The 15,669-nt window shown below is 45.0% G+C and overlaps 1 pseudogene; it reads left to right on the forward strand.

Moving 5' to 3' along the window:
• Positions 1 to 15,669, forward strand: part of LOC139462112 (cell surface hyaluronidase CEMIP2-like) — a 42,369-nt pseudogene that overhangs the window by 23,685 nt on the left and 3,015 nt on the right.

Here is a 15,669-nt window from a genome sequence, read left to right on the forward strand (position 1 = left end):
AAGAGTCATTTGCCTTCATTCAGGAAGTCTGTGATTTTGCTTTGAACATTTGTTGAAAGACGGATTTGGTCCAGTATTGTCTCAATGTCATCAATGTCATCAATGTTATCAAGCACTTTCCGTGTTACGCCAGGGCGACGCGGAAAGAACCGACGAATGGCATGTAATTGCGTGGCCTTTTCAGATGGTGTGAGAAGTTCACATTTGTTCGGTGGTTCTGTCTCAAGTTGATTATCGTAGTCAGAAGGGCCGGTGTTTTCAGTGTGTTTAACTTTGCTGACGATGTTGTCTTCTGTTGGTCGCTCAGCTGTGATGTCGTCATTGGCTGCCAAATAGTCATCCAGGGTCACATCGTGTGGGATATCAGTCGCTGTTTTCACTCCGGACACACACTCTCGACAAGGACACAGCAACTTCATCAGGTAGTTCACTGTAGCAATGCACTGAGCTGTCACGCGACGCCACGCTCGATGAATCGTGTTGATTGCTGTCAGGACGGGTACCACGTGTTCTTGTTTGTTGTCATGGACTTTGGTCGTGCTGCTCACCATATCCCCGTTGTAGTTGATCTTCAGGTTGGCTACGATACCTTGGTCCATGGGTTGAATCTTGGATGTTTTGTTTGGTGTCAGGAAGGCAAGCGTGATATTTGTCAAGTTTGGGACACGTGGTCGGGCGGGGCAGCGGTCTGCCAGAAGCAGGATGTTTCTCTTGTCTCTTCATGGACTTGGCTGATTGGATCACCCATTCGCGGAAGATTTCACTTTGCATCCAGGCTTTGGAGTTGAATTTGTAGTCAGCCGGCAAACTTCGAACATTCGTGAAACACCTTGGTTTCACGGAAATACTGATCATTTAAAGCTTTAGTTTTTCAGTCCGTCATATTTGCAGCCACTAGAAGAGTAATGCGTTCTTTAGACTTCCATCTTCCCGAGGCAAGAGCGTCCACCAGCCTTGTTATCAGTTTATCAGTCTTGACACCTCTGATCACCCTCGACACATCAAGACCACTTTCCTGTGCCAAATATGATTTGGATTATCGCACATATCAATGGTCGTTCTGACGTGACCCTTAATGGGATGTCCTCAGATCTTTGTTTAGCGTAACGAGAACTAATATCTGATTTGAATGAGATTGAGCTCAGGGTCAACTGATGCACTCTCGCCATGGGTTGGTTTAGAACATATGCCACACCTCTTCCTAAATCCCTCAAACCAGCCGGTATTTGTACTAGTCAGTGTTCTTGCCTCTCAGCAAATTTGTTTGCCTTAGAGTGAGTGAGTGAGTATGGTTTTACGCCGCTTTTAGCAATATTCCAGCAATATCACGGCGGGGGACACCTGAAATGGGCTTCACACATTTTACCCATGTCGGGAATCGAACCCGGGTCTTCAGCGTGACGAGCGAACGCTTTAACCACTAGGCTACCCGACCGCCCCTGTTTGCCTTAGAAATTATGAAGGGACAGCACAATGGAATGTTTTCAATTAGTACAGCTTTAAGCAAATCGAACAGAGCATCTTCTACATCTTCGTAATTTGACGATTGGAATTGTTTTCTATCTACTCCGCTATAACTGCCAACAAGTATCAAAGGGTGTCATTCCACCAATATTTTCTTTCGTAGATTTACTGTAATGAAACACAAAACATTGGGTTTACGCGTGTTATCGTGTGAGGCTATTCTGTTCGTAATACTTAGTGTGTATGACATTGTCCGTACAGATTTTCGTGATCACCAGCCTCAAGGTCCCCCGCAACCATAAACCTGTGTACTGCATCCGAGATGACGCCCACGCGCACACATTCTCCTTGGCATGTAAGTCCCACTTCGTTCTACTAAAATAAACTGAATCTTGCCCTTCCTCAACCTGCAAATCAAATCGAGAAAATTATTTAACTTGTAAATATTGTTTTTATCCATATAATTGCGTGGACGATTGTAGTATTGTAGGCCCGTATTTTGGAGTAATATCGACATCTACAGGTCGAGCAGGACAAGGTACTGATACAATGTGAACTCCTTCCTTTTTATATGATGGGTATTTCTGACAGTTAAGACTACGGATAACCTTAAGTCACTGTGCCCATAATATGAGTTTGTAAATTGACTTTAGTAAACCAGGGCCGAGGATATCACTTCATCGTAAACAAGACCTACACCGTCCATTTCAACACCAAGGTCCCAAGGGTGTTCAAGATGCACGCTTTAAACATGGAGAGGTGAGTAGTTATAGTGCTTGATGTCAAACGCTAACAGCATGTCACGTGTTTGAATGTCCATGACGAAACGCGCTAAACAAACCATGTTACCCTTTGCCATTAAATAATTAATGCTGTAATGCATGAGGAGGTAAAGTTTGAAAACCTGAGTTCAGCGGATCAGTATTAAAATTTCGAATGTTGAATTTGAACCAGCTGATATTTTATGCTATGCAGACATATCTGTACTACGGGATTTGTATCGAGATAAGATATTATGTTTGCTTCAGCAGATATGTTTTTTTATAGCTATAAGCAAGAAATTTTGCCAGAAAAACACCATGCAACAATTCTATTTTTGTGGCAGGCAATTTTATTTTCAAGGCCTGAAGCAGTTGTTTTGAGGCCTATCAGTTAACGCTTTCGCTCGGAAACACTAGTTAAATTCCTAAAACATGTGGACTCCTCATTCTTTCAGAGGTGATACTGTTCGTGTCGGCGTATGCGTGCCTAAAGATATGACGAAATTTGCACTAACCAGCTCGTACCCCAGGTACAACAGACGTAGGCCACCGGTAAAGGTCGCCACTATACAGGAACTGGATGCCGACACATCCGGTATGGCCTACTTCTGGGACAAAAAAATTGGGTATGTATAAGTTTTACCAAATAATATGACCTAATTAAATTGCCGAAATTCGTGCTACTCCTACTTTTGTAAAGATCTGCTCGAATCTGGGTTCGAATCCTAATGATGCGCTCGGGTTTATCCCGGGTTTCGTCAAATTGGTTACCGCGGTGATCATTTTGAGGTTTCCTTAAAGTTTTAACTGACAAGCTATAAAACCTAATTTGACAACCTTCTGTTGACTTGCTTGGCCGTCATTCAGACTGTTATTCTCTTTAGCATGATCTTCGTGAAGCTGATGTCAAACGAGACACGAGTTGACAGACAAATGCTCTGTCCCAATGGAAAGTGTCCAAACTTCCGTATAGTCAGGCGAAACGGACGCAACACTGCAGACTGTCGGAAAACAGCATACGGCCCTTACGTCAAACAACCAGAGGTGAGGAACAAACCCACAGTTTCCAAGAACATGTTCCCAGTTAACAAAAACCTGGTACGCTTATCACGAGAGGCGACTTAAGTTGATCGGGTGGTCTGGCTGGGCGACCCAGTATACTGACTGCGAGCCATCCAGTCCTTGTTTTAACCCCAGGGTAACAACACGTACCACCTTTTAAGGTATTTTGGTATTACGCAGCCGAAGATCGTACGCCCAACCTTCTGTTCTCCTGGCGGGCGCTCTACCACTAGACGGGGGCACGGATTCGCTGTGCAGAGTTGCGTCCCTTGGGCACGCGATAGACCTATGATTGTGGGTTCGAATCCCGGTTCGCCCCGATTATGTTTCTTGGTTTGTCAGCACCATACCCGTGCTAGCCGGTTTCACCGAAGTGGTAAACGTCCGAGACCTGCATCACTTGGGGCTTTCCCCCCACATTAAGCTGACACGCCGTGATATGACTGGAATACTGTTAAAAGCGCCGTTAAACCAAACCAAACTCACTCACTCTACCATTAGACCACGGAGGCGGTTTCGATTGGGGCAGGTGGTAACGCTGTAACATCAAATTGTCAAGATTGTCTATGATTACATTGAGAGACTGTATGTTTTCAAATAATTGTATCAATGTTAATAAGAAGTAAGGGTTTTTAGTTTTCATATTTCTGGGAGCGAAATGACCCCGAACTCTTGGGTTCGCATTTCATTGGGGAGAATTATCTCCCTTGGTTGTGTCATTATCTCACTTTGTTGTGTCATTTTCTACCTTGGTTGTGTCATTTTTTCCCTTGGTTGTGTCATTATCATGCGGTTCACAGTATGATACCTCTTGTTTCACCAAAGTAATTAACTCTGACCTGTGCGACCTTGACCTTTCTCCAGTTCAGTCGTTTGAGTCGCCGGATCTGCAGGCGGCCTTCAATTGTTTGATCCTGGGTTCGAATACCATATTCACCCTGGTTATCATCGTTTGTCAGCACTGTAACCCAGCTGTCTAAGACCTGCATCACCTGGATTACTCCAGTGTGGTGATACAAGTGAACTACCAAGAGACACAAAGTGCTTTACACGCCTTCAAATCCATGCAATAGAGGATATCAGTCCTCCGACATACTGACATATTCATATAATATACTCGTATCTATAACATGTTACTTAGTTCATCTTTAATTCGTGACCCGTGAAGATCCGGGGTAGAATAGGTCGTCAGCAACTCAAGTTTGCCGTAAAAGGCGATTATGCTTGTCGGAAGAGGAGGCTAACTGGATCGGGTGGTCAGGCTTGCTGACTTGGTCGTTGCATGTAACTGCAATTCAGCTATAAATGAGCCTTGTGTTTTAGGTAGCTGGTGAAGACATGGAGCTGCCCGCATGTGCTAAGGCTTCGTCCCAGGTCAGTGTGTATTATACCAGTGTATATCGGTGAAGGGCAGCACACTGTACACGCCGGAGTGTAATGTATAATTGATAGTTAATGTCTTTTGTGCGGGAGTTCGTTTTTAGCATTATTTTTTTATCAAAACATAAATTCTTGTTTATGGAAGGAGTGTTAATTAACTGGGCAATATGAATTTCCATTGGTATAATGAAGTCATTACTTATCTTATCTTATCTGAATCAGGGTTTGGGCGCAGGAGAGACCCGACCTGCCACAGTTGCTCTTAGTTCTGCCAGGGGAGAGGATCACTGCCCACCTCCTTCACAGCAAGGTTAGTATGCTCACCACAGCTAGGTTAAAATGCCAGGTTAGTACGCCCATCACAACCAGGTCTGTATACACATTACAGCCAGGTTAGTACGCCATCACAGCCAGGTTAGTATACACAGTACAGCCAGGTTAGTACGCCATCACAGCCAGGTTAGTACGCCATCACAGCCAGGTTAGTACGCCATCACAGCCAGGTTAGTATACACAGTACAGCCAGGTTAGTACGCCATCACAGCCAGGTTAGTATACACAGTACAGCCAGGTTAGTACGCCATCACAGCCAGGTTAGTACGCCATCACAGCCAAGTTAGTATACACAGTACAGCCAGGTTAGTACGCCATCACAGCCAGGTTAGTATACACAGTACAGCCAGGTTATTACGCCATCACAGCCAGGTTAGTATACACAGTACAGCCAGGTTAGTATACACAGTACAGCCAGGTTAGTACGCCCATTACAGCCAGGTTAGTACGCCCATTACAGCCAGGTCTGTATACACATTACAGCCAGGTTAGTATACACAGTAAATTCTTGTTTATGGAAGGAGTGTTAATTAACTGGGCAATATGAATTTCCATTGGTATAATGAAGTCATTACTTATCTTATCTTATCTGAATCAGGGTTTGGGCGCAGGAGAGACCCGACCTGCCACAGTTGCTCTTAGTTCTGCCAGGGGAGAGGATCACTGCCCACCTCCTTCACAGCAAGGTTAGTATGCTCACCACAGCTAGGTTAAAATGCCAGTCACAGCCAGGTTAGTACGCCCATCACAACCAGGTCTGTATACACATTACAGCCAGGTTAGTACGCCATCACAGCCAGGTTAGTATACACAGTACAGCCAGGTTAGTACGCCATCACAGCCAGGTTAGTACGCCATCACAGCCAGGTTAGTATACACAGTACAGCCAGGTTAGTACGCCATCACAGCCAGGTTAGTATACACAGTACAGCCAGGTTAGTACGCCATCACAGCCAGGTTAGTACGCCATCACAGCCAGGTTAGTATACACAGTACAGCCAGGTTAGTACGCCATCACAGCCAGGTTAGTATACACAGTACAGCCAGGTTAGTACGCCATCACAGCCAGGTTAGTACGCCATCACAGCCAGGTTAGTATACACAGTACAGCCAGGTTAGTACGCCCATTACAGCCAGGTTAGTATACACAGTACAGCCAGGTTATTACGCCCATCACAACCAGGTCTGTATACACATTACAGCCAGGTTATTACGCCCATCACAACCAGGTCTGTATACACATTACAGCCAGGTTAGTACGCCATCACAGCCAGGTTAGTATACACAGTACAGCCAGGTTAGTACGCCATCACAGCCAGGTTAGTATACACAGTACAGCCAGGTTATTACGCCATCACAGCCAGGTTAGTATACACAGTACAGCCAGGTTAGTATACACAGTACAGCCAGGTTAGTACGCCATCACAGCCAGGTTAGTATACACATTACAGCCAGGGTTAGTACGCCATCACAGCCAAGTTAGTATACACAGTACAGCCAGGTTAGTACGCCATCACAGCCAGGTTAGTATACACAGTACAGCCAGGTTATTACGCCATCACAGCCAGGTTAGTATACACAGTACAGCCAGGTTAGTATACACAGTACAGCCAGGTTAGTACAGCCAGGTCTGTATACACATTACAGCCAGGTTAGTATACACAGTACAGCCAGGTTAGTACGCCATCACAGCCAGGTTAGTATACACAGTACAGCCAGGTTAGTACGCCATCACAGCCAGGTTAGTATGCACATTACAGCCAGGTCTGTATACACATTACAGCCAGGTTAGTACACCATCACAGCCAGGTAAGTACGCCATCACAGCCAGGTCTGTATACACATTACAGCCAGGTTAGTACGCCATCACAGCTAGGTTAGTACGCCATCACAGCCAGGTTAGTACGCCATCACAGCCAGGTTAGTACGCCATCACAGCCAGGTCTGTATACACATTAGAGCCAGGTTAGTATGCACATTACAGCCAGGTTAGTATGCACATTACAGCCAGGTTAGTATGCACATTACAGCCAGGTCTGTTGACACATTACAGCCAGGTTAGTATGCACAGTACAGCCAGGTTAGTTTGCCCATTACAGCCAGGTTAGTATGCACATTTCAACCAGGTTAGTATGCACATTACAGCCAGGTTAGTATGCCCATCACAACCAGGTCTGTATACACATTACAGCCAGGTTAGTATGCACAGTACAGCCAGGTTAGTACGCCATCACAGCCAGGTTAGTATGCACATTACAGCCAGGTTAGTATGCACATTACAGCCAGGTTAGTATGCCCATCACAACCAGGTCTGTATACACATTACAGCCAGGTTAGTATGCCAATCACAGCCAGGTTAGTATGCACATTACAGCCAGGTTAGTATGCCAATCACAGCCAGGTTAGTATGCACATTACAGCCAGGTTAGTACGCCATCTCAGCCAGGTTAGTATGCAGATTACAGCCAGGTTAGTACGCCATCACAGCCAGGTTAGTACGCCATCACAGCCAGGTTAGTATGCACATTACAGCCAGGTTAGGACGCCATCACAGCCAGGTTAGTACGCCATCACAGCCAGGTCTGTATACACATTACAGCCAGGTTAGTACGCCATCACAGCTAGGTTAGTACGCCATGACAGCCAGGTTAGTACGCCATCACAGCCAGGTTAGTACGCCATCACAGCCAGGTCTGTATACACATTAGAGCCAGGTTAGTATGCACATTACAGCCAGGTCTGTTGACACATTACAGCCAGGTTAGTATGCACAGTACAGCCAGGTTAGTTTGCCCATTACAGCCAGGTTAGTATGCACATTTCAACCAGGTTAGTATGCACATTACAGCCAGGTTAGTATGCCCATCACAACCAGGTCTGTATACACATTACAGCCAGGTTAGTATGCACAGTACAGCCAGGTTAGTACGCCATCACAGCCAGGTTAGTATGCACATTACAGCCAGGTTAGTATGCACATTACAGCCAGGTTAGTATGCCCATCACAACCAGGTCTGTATACACATTACAGCCAGGTTAGTATGCACATTACAGCCAGGTTAGTATGCCAATCACAGCCAGGTTAGTATGCACATTACAGCCAGGTTAGTACGCCATCTCAGCCAGGTTAGTATGCAGATTACAGCCAGGTTAGTACGCCATCACAGCCAGGTTAGTACGCCATCACAGCCAGGTTAGTACGCCATCACAGCCAGGTTAGTATGCACATTACAGCCAGGTTAGGACGCCATCACAGCCAGGTTAGTACGCCATCACAGCCAGGTTAGTATGCAGATTACAGCCAGGTTAGTACGCCATCACAGCCAGGTTAGTACGCCATCACAGCCAGGTTAGTATGCACATTACAGCCAGGTTAGTATGCAGATTACAGCCAGGTTAGTACGCCGTCACAGCCAGGTTAGTATACACAGTACAGCCAGGTTAGTATGCACATTACAGCCAGGTTAGTATGCCCATCACAACCAGGTCTGTATACACATTACAGCCAGGTTAGTACGCCATCACAGCCAGGTTAGCATGCCCATCGCAGCCAAGTTAGCATGCACATCACAGCCAGGTTAGCATGCACATTACAGCCAGGTTAGCATGCACATTACAGCCAGGTTAGTACGCCATCACAGCCAGGTTAGCATGCCCATCGCAGCCAAGTTAGCATGCACATTACAGCCAGGTTAGCATGCACATTACAGCCAGGTTAGCATGCACATTACAGCCAGGTTAATATGCCCACCACAGCCAGGTTAGTGTGCCCATTACAGCCAGGTTAGTGTGCCCATTACAGCCAGGTTAGTGTGCCCATCACAGCCAGGTTAGTGTGCCCATCACAGCCAGGTTAGTGTGCCCATCACAGCCAGGTTAGTGTGCCCATCACAGCCACGTCTGCGTGCCCATCACAGCCACGTCTGCGTGCCCATCACAGCCACGTCTGCGTACCCATCACAACCAGGTATGCATGGCCATCACAACCACGTCTGCGTACCCATCACAACCAGGTTTGTATGGCCATCACAACCACGTCTGTGTACCCATCACAACCAGGTATGCATGGCGATCACAACCAGGTATGCATGGCCGTCACAACCAGGTATGCATGGCCGTCACAACCAGGTATGCATGGCCGTCACAACCAGGTATGCATGGCCGTCACAACCAGGTATGCATGGCCGTCACAACCAGGTATGCATGGCCATCACAACCACGTTTGTTGTACCGATGGCTGTCGATGGCTAGCCAATGCATCCAATCAACGACCGCTTGATTTGACACAAACGTTTGGTCCGTTTCTGTTCTTCATACGACACAAACTACTCGTGTGAATGCTTTCTCCTTATATCATAATAGCACATGAAGTTGGTCTGGCAGTGTCGTGCTAAATGCTATCATATTCCAACTCCTACCGACGTACCTGTTGTAAACCCTAATGACGTTTTTCAGACACTGACGACTCCGGTTGTCCCGAAATCGGATGTAGAGAAACCAACTAATTTCTCCCGACATTTGTCATTTGACTTTACTGTTGGGGTAAACAGCAACGTTTGTCTTCCACGAACAAATTGTCCACTTTGTATTTTTACATCTGAAGTAGACAGTGTACCGGTACTGACGACCACTGCAACAACTCACTAACTCGATGTTTCAGAACCTGTACCGCTTCTGGGTGAGTCCCGGGGCTGCGCTGTTGACACATGGCGGCGGGACATGGGGGACATGACAATACGGCTCTACAGATCCATGACCAGGGGGTTCTGTGTCCAGAGATGTGGTCAGAACGGTTACAGATATGCCGGCCTACAAAACAGCAATGAGTGTTGGTGTAGTGACAGTTTTGGCCTCTACGGTTCTGGTGACGGTTGTACCAAGGAGTGTAGCGCGAAAACAGGACGTTCCTGTGGGGGAGGCTGGAGGAATGAGGTGTTTACCACCAGTGCAGGTGAGTGTTGTTAATACATATTAGACAAGTTTGGACTTGGTTGAACATGTACTTGGGTTCAACGACATAATACAATCATCTGATACACATTAGCCTCCATCTTTGAATAATGTCATAGTTTTTGTTTCAATCAGACAGTAAAAAATTGAACGTATTGGCCACTTCACGCTGACATGCCAGTTTCATGGTATGTCAATACCCATAGAAGCTCCGCGCGTTGCAGACGCCGCATTGCTAGTTTATACACAAACAATGAATGAAATCAAGTAAATCACAACCGTATGGTAGGCAGAATCAATAAGATTAACAGAAATAATGGTCCACAGACATTAATCGACCTTCCTTGAAACAATATTATTAAAATCCCATTACGAACTTTGACCGACCACTGAAATGACTGACAAAAAGTCGACATCAGCTAATTAGAAAGCAGCTTTCTCGAGCTTTACGACACTCGTTTCAACTTGGCAACTTCCATTTCAGACTGCGCTTGAAAAATATGTTAACACAGTTCTCGATTAAAATTTGGAAAACTGAACGAACGAACATTCCGGAATGTCTAATATATTGTTGCGATTGTATGGCAATGCTTCCCACGTACTGTGAAAGGCTTTTTCCGTTCAAATGTTTATCCACCGGAAGCGAGAGATAGACGATACTTTTGACGGAATCAGTCGTAAGGGCCGTAACTGTCGTTCGGAATACCCCGTGTTAAAGTTTTCGAGGTTGCATGATAAGAAAACGCATTCCGACTGTCACTTTCATGATCTGGTAAGCGACGCTTTGATTGGTCTGATGAAAGGTCGTTCTGACATGACCCGTAATGGGATGGATGCCCTCTTTGTTTAGCTACCACCCCCACAACTACTACCACCACCAAACACAGCCAACTTGTACTTTTCATGCTGGAGGGTCATACATATGACCATAATTATTGATTCAATGATAATAAAGAAAAGCATTTTCACTTTTAACAATCAAGTACTGACTGCTTACGTATTTTGAATTTTCTGTCTTTCATATGTTTTCATTCAATCCAAACAAAACGGAAAACCCCAGTGTATCTGATAAACACTACACCCATTGATTTTCTCAGTGACACCCGCAAGAGGCAACTAACGGGATATCGGGTGGTCAGGCTCGCTGACTTGGTTGATGGATGTCATCGTATCCCAGTTGCGTGGATCGATGCTTATGTCAATCACAGGACTGTCTGGTCCAGACTCGATTATTTAAACCTTTTGTCTGAAGTATTGCTGCATGTTGAGTCAAACAAACAAACAAACAAATCAAAGTACAGGTACAATCGCTGTCTGTTTCATAACTGTTTCCTACCTGTTTCATCAGATGACAATACAGCTCTGACGAGTTGTGGCCCGGGGTCACGTGGTATGGTACTGGGAGGGAAGTGTTACTATTTTGGAGACGAACGACTGAACTTCATCAATGCTCAACGCGCTTGCGTCAGGATGAACGGTGACCTGGCAACGATCTCCTCAGCAGCTGAACAGGTGGGTGCATCTTCCTCGGGTTTGGATATATGGTCGGTTGGCATAACTCTATTATGTCGGTTATAAATATTCCGTCGATCCACGATGCCAGGTCGAAAACGGACACCGTGGTGTGTGAATATGGTTTTACGCCACTTTTAGCAATATTCAAGCAATATCACGGACACCAGAAATGGGCTTGGAACCTGTGTCTTCGGCGTGACGAGCCAACGCTTTTTCCAATGGGTTACCTCCACAACGTGAGTGTACAGTTTATAAGGTTAACGTGAGAAGGCTCACTCTCCAAGGATGGTGTATACCGGGACTGCACGTATTTAAGACCCTTGCTATTTCGCCAATAGCCTTATAAAACGGCAAAATAAAACGTTGTTGAGCCCATGGGCCTCAGTTAAGTTGAAAAATTGATTGATTTCCCTTACCGCACGTGTTGCCGCACGCTTCTATGTGGCCAATTTACACCTATATTGCACCTATAGCGCTGTTAGGTTTCCACGTTCACAGGGCACATTGGACCCCTAGTAGGTGATAGTCTGGAGCCTCAGTGAGACATTATAAACGCATATGACACACACGCATAATTGAGATGTTTTGTTGTTACCTTTTTGATAGCCTTCATTTTAATTGTGTACATGTTCCTGACTCAAGAACATGTCTCATGTTAAAGTATTGCTCTCATTCCATTTGTGAGTATTGTGTCATTGAATTTGGGATATTCATTCTTCCTATCATGTTTTTGGCCTTTCACGTTTTCAAACCCTGGGCTTAAATTTGGATAAAATGTTGCTCACTGAATAGAGGGTATTCTGTAAGTAAAGGCCATCTGCTATAGTATACATGGCGCCGTGTACTTGTATCCGTTATTAGATGTTTTTCTCTTCTACCCTAGACTCTGTTCAGAGGTTATCTTGGTCAGAGTACATCTGACATCTGGATTGGCCTGACGGACGTTGCTAAAGAAGGAGAATTTGTCTTCATGGACGGCACGCCGGCTACATACATCAACGGGGACCTCAAACACGACGCAGCTAGACACTACGACGACTTCGTTAGTAAGTTAAAGGGGGAGTAAAGTAAGGGCGGTGGGGTTAAAGTGTTCGCTCGTCACGCCGAAGGCCCGGGTTCGACTTCGACTACCCTCATGGGGTACAATGTGTGATTACCTGTTTCGTTTCGTACCGATGCATGACCTCACGATGCGATACTTGTTGCACATATTAAGATTCATTCGTTGAATCATTCCAACTCGGGTTTGCGCCACAATACATGCCGCGAGCCACCAATGTTCTCTACATGCCGTGAGTCTCCAATGTTCTATACATGCCTTGAGTCTCCAGTGTTCTATACATGCCTTGAGTCTCCAATGTTCTATACATGTCGCGAGTCTCCAATGTTCTATACATGCCGCAAGCCACCAATGTTCTATACATGCCGCAAGTCTCCAATGTTATATAAATGCCGCGAGTCTCCAATGTTCTATACATGCCGCGAGTCTCCAATGTTCTAAACATGCCGCGAGTCTCCAATGTTCTATACATGCCGCGAGTCTCCAATGTTCTCTACATGCCGCGAGTCTCCAATGTTCTATACATGCCGCGAGTCTCCAATGTTCTATACATGTCGCGAGTCTCCAATGTTCTATACATGTCGCGAGTCTCCAATGTTCTATACATGCAGCGAATCTCCAATGTTCTCTACATGTCACGAGTCTCCAATGTTCTATATATGTCGCGAGCCTCCAATGTTCTATATATGCCGCGAGTCTCCAATGTTCTCTACATGCCGCTAGTCTCCAATGTTCTCTACATGCCGCGAGTCTCCAATGTTCTATACATGCATCTGTTATTGCAGCGATGGTTGTGAGACATGGCTACCGATGGGATGACCGTTCTTGGCGAGGGGCATACCGCTACCTGTGTCAGCTTCCTCTCAAGCAAACCACATCATTTGGTGAGGCAGTTCTGTCATGGGTCGTTCCTCAGACATTTGGTTGCTTTTCATTGGGATCTCTAGTCCGGATTATTTGCATCCGGCTGTGATAGAGCCGGGTTCTTTCTTACGTCATGAAACAATATTCATCCCATTCATCTCATTGTAATTCGTTAATAATTAGAAACACAAGCTTAACCTCCATAGGCGAAGTGTTGCCCGCATTGAGTAATTACCATTGCGTGATCGACATGCACAGATGTCTACATGTACATACATTAATGTGAAGATCCCATGTAAAGCTGTTTCGTGATCGACATGCACAGATGTCTACATGTACATACATTAATGAGAAGATCCCATGTAAAGCTGTTTCGTGATCGACATGCACAGATGTCTACATGTACAAACATTAATGTGAAGATCCCATGTAAAGCTGTTTCGCTTTAACCAGAGAACTGCGGACCGAACGATGCCGGACACAGACTGGGCAGTAACGGCAAGTGCTACCTCATCCTCAACACCAAAACTGACCACGACGCAGCAGAGTACCAATGTTTAACTCGACAGGGAGTGCTTCCGACCGTCACAGATGACGTCACACAGGTTTGGAACAATGCCATTCAACATTGGCTTCAATGATAGGCTATTCAGCTGTGTAATTATAACATTTGATTATTTCAAGAAAACTCATGTTTGATGCAAATTATTTAAACGGTTTTGCCAAATTTATGATCCATTAAATGATAAATACAAATTTGATGATGTTGCGATTGTAGTGCAACAATGAATCTGTTTTTACAAGAGTATAAGTGTTATGGATGACATAACTGAATCATGTATGTTAAAGCGTGAGATTCGCAACCTGCTGCTGATGTTTGGCGACGACATAAGCTACTGGACCGGCGAGGCTGTCAAGGTCGACGGCGATAAACGACGGGACACTTTCTATGGTAGGGAAACGCAAAGATGCACGGCTGGTTGATACCTCTTTGTTGAGGACATATTAGCTGATGTGCGACGATAGCATAGATGTTTTGATGAATCTTGTTCCTTTGCATCATCCGACAGTGGGTTCCAGGTCAATACAGATCCCAGGTCGTTGGTGCGTGTCATTAAGTGGCGGCTGTACATACATCCGGGCAGGTGACAAGAAAGGGAAACTATACTTGGACGAATATTTACTTTTCTTTCATTTCGCAGAACTGACTGCCACCGAAATTTTCAAATTTACTGCAGAAATATGCTTCATAACTGCGGAATCAACGGTTTCCACTGAACGAACGCCTCACCTTTGCATTTGTCCATTAAAATGTCTTTTTCTCTGGATAATGCACGAGTACTTCAATAATGCTGAGCAGTGGTAGCTATGGATGCAATGTAAGTGTTTCCATAGTGACCACACACGAGGACGAGCCGGGTGGTGTGTTATGAACAGGATGCACCAGTGTAATTTACCAGTTTGTCGCAAGTGTACGATGTATTTTAGAATTTAATGTATCTCATATAAAAGTTAGATATTCTGAATATTTGAATGTTTTCTTGTGTTCCTAGCGCTGACGCTCACCTCCTTGTTCAACAAGAAACAAGCCACTGGCAAAACGAGGAAAGGCACCCTTTGTCTATTAGGTTGGTATACCCTCCCTCAAAGCTTTATATTCTACTTTTTGGTAAAAATATAGCTCATCTGTAAAGAGGCGGTAAATAATGACTGGTTGGCTACAAGCGTTGACCTTGTTGGTATGTTAACTTACCTCAAGGCGTGAGTTCGGTGCTCGTGCCATCAACACCTGGTTTTCTGTCCAGGACATTTAGGATACTAATAGGCCGTCGTGCTGCAGCTTGACTATTGTTGAGAGCGGCGTTGAACAATATTCACCTTGTCACACCAACTGCCTTGTCGCTCAAAATTCTTTGTATGGATGTACAGCTTACATATGGATGAAGTATATATTACATTTTCACACATATCGTAAATTATAGAGAGCCTTATTCAATCACCTTTCACACTGTTTTGAGAAAGAGATAAGTTCAACGTTTCCCAATGTAACCAGTGGCTGAGTGTATCCTTGTCGCGTGACATCATTGTGTACCTTGTCTGTTTCAGAATCTTCTAAATCTACCAGCGAATGTCCCTCAGGTAGATACAAACTCTGAATGTTCAAAAATGTGTATTTTCTATTCACTATGAAGGCTATGAGCTACTGAAACTTACCTTTTTCGAAAACATATTTATTAACCCTTGTGTACTCAAAGTAACGCATTAGTTCAAAATATGAAA

This window comes from Haliotis cracherodii, unplaced genomic scaffold (assembly GCF_022045235.1).
Source record: "Haliotis cracherodii isolate W230 unplaced genomic scaffold, xgHalCrac1.p SCAF_15, whole genome shotgun sequence".
NCBI lineage: Eukaryota > Metazoa > Mollusca > Gastropoda > Lepetellida > Haliotidae > Haliotis > Haliotis cracherodii.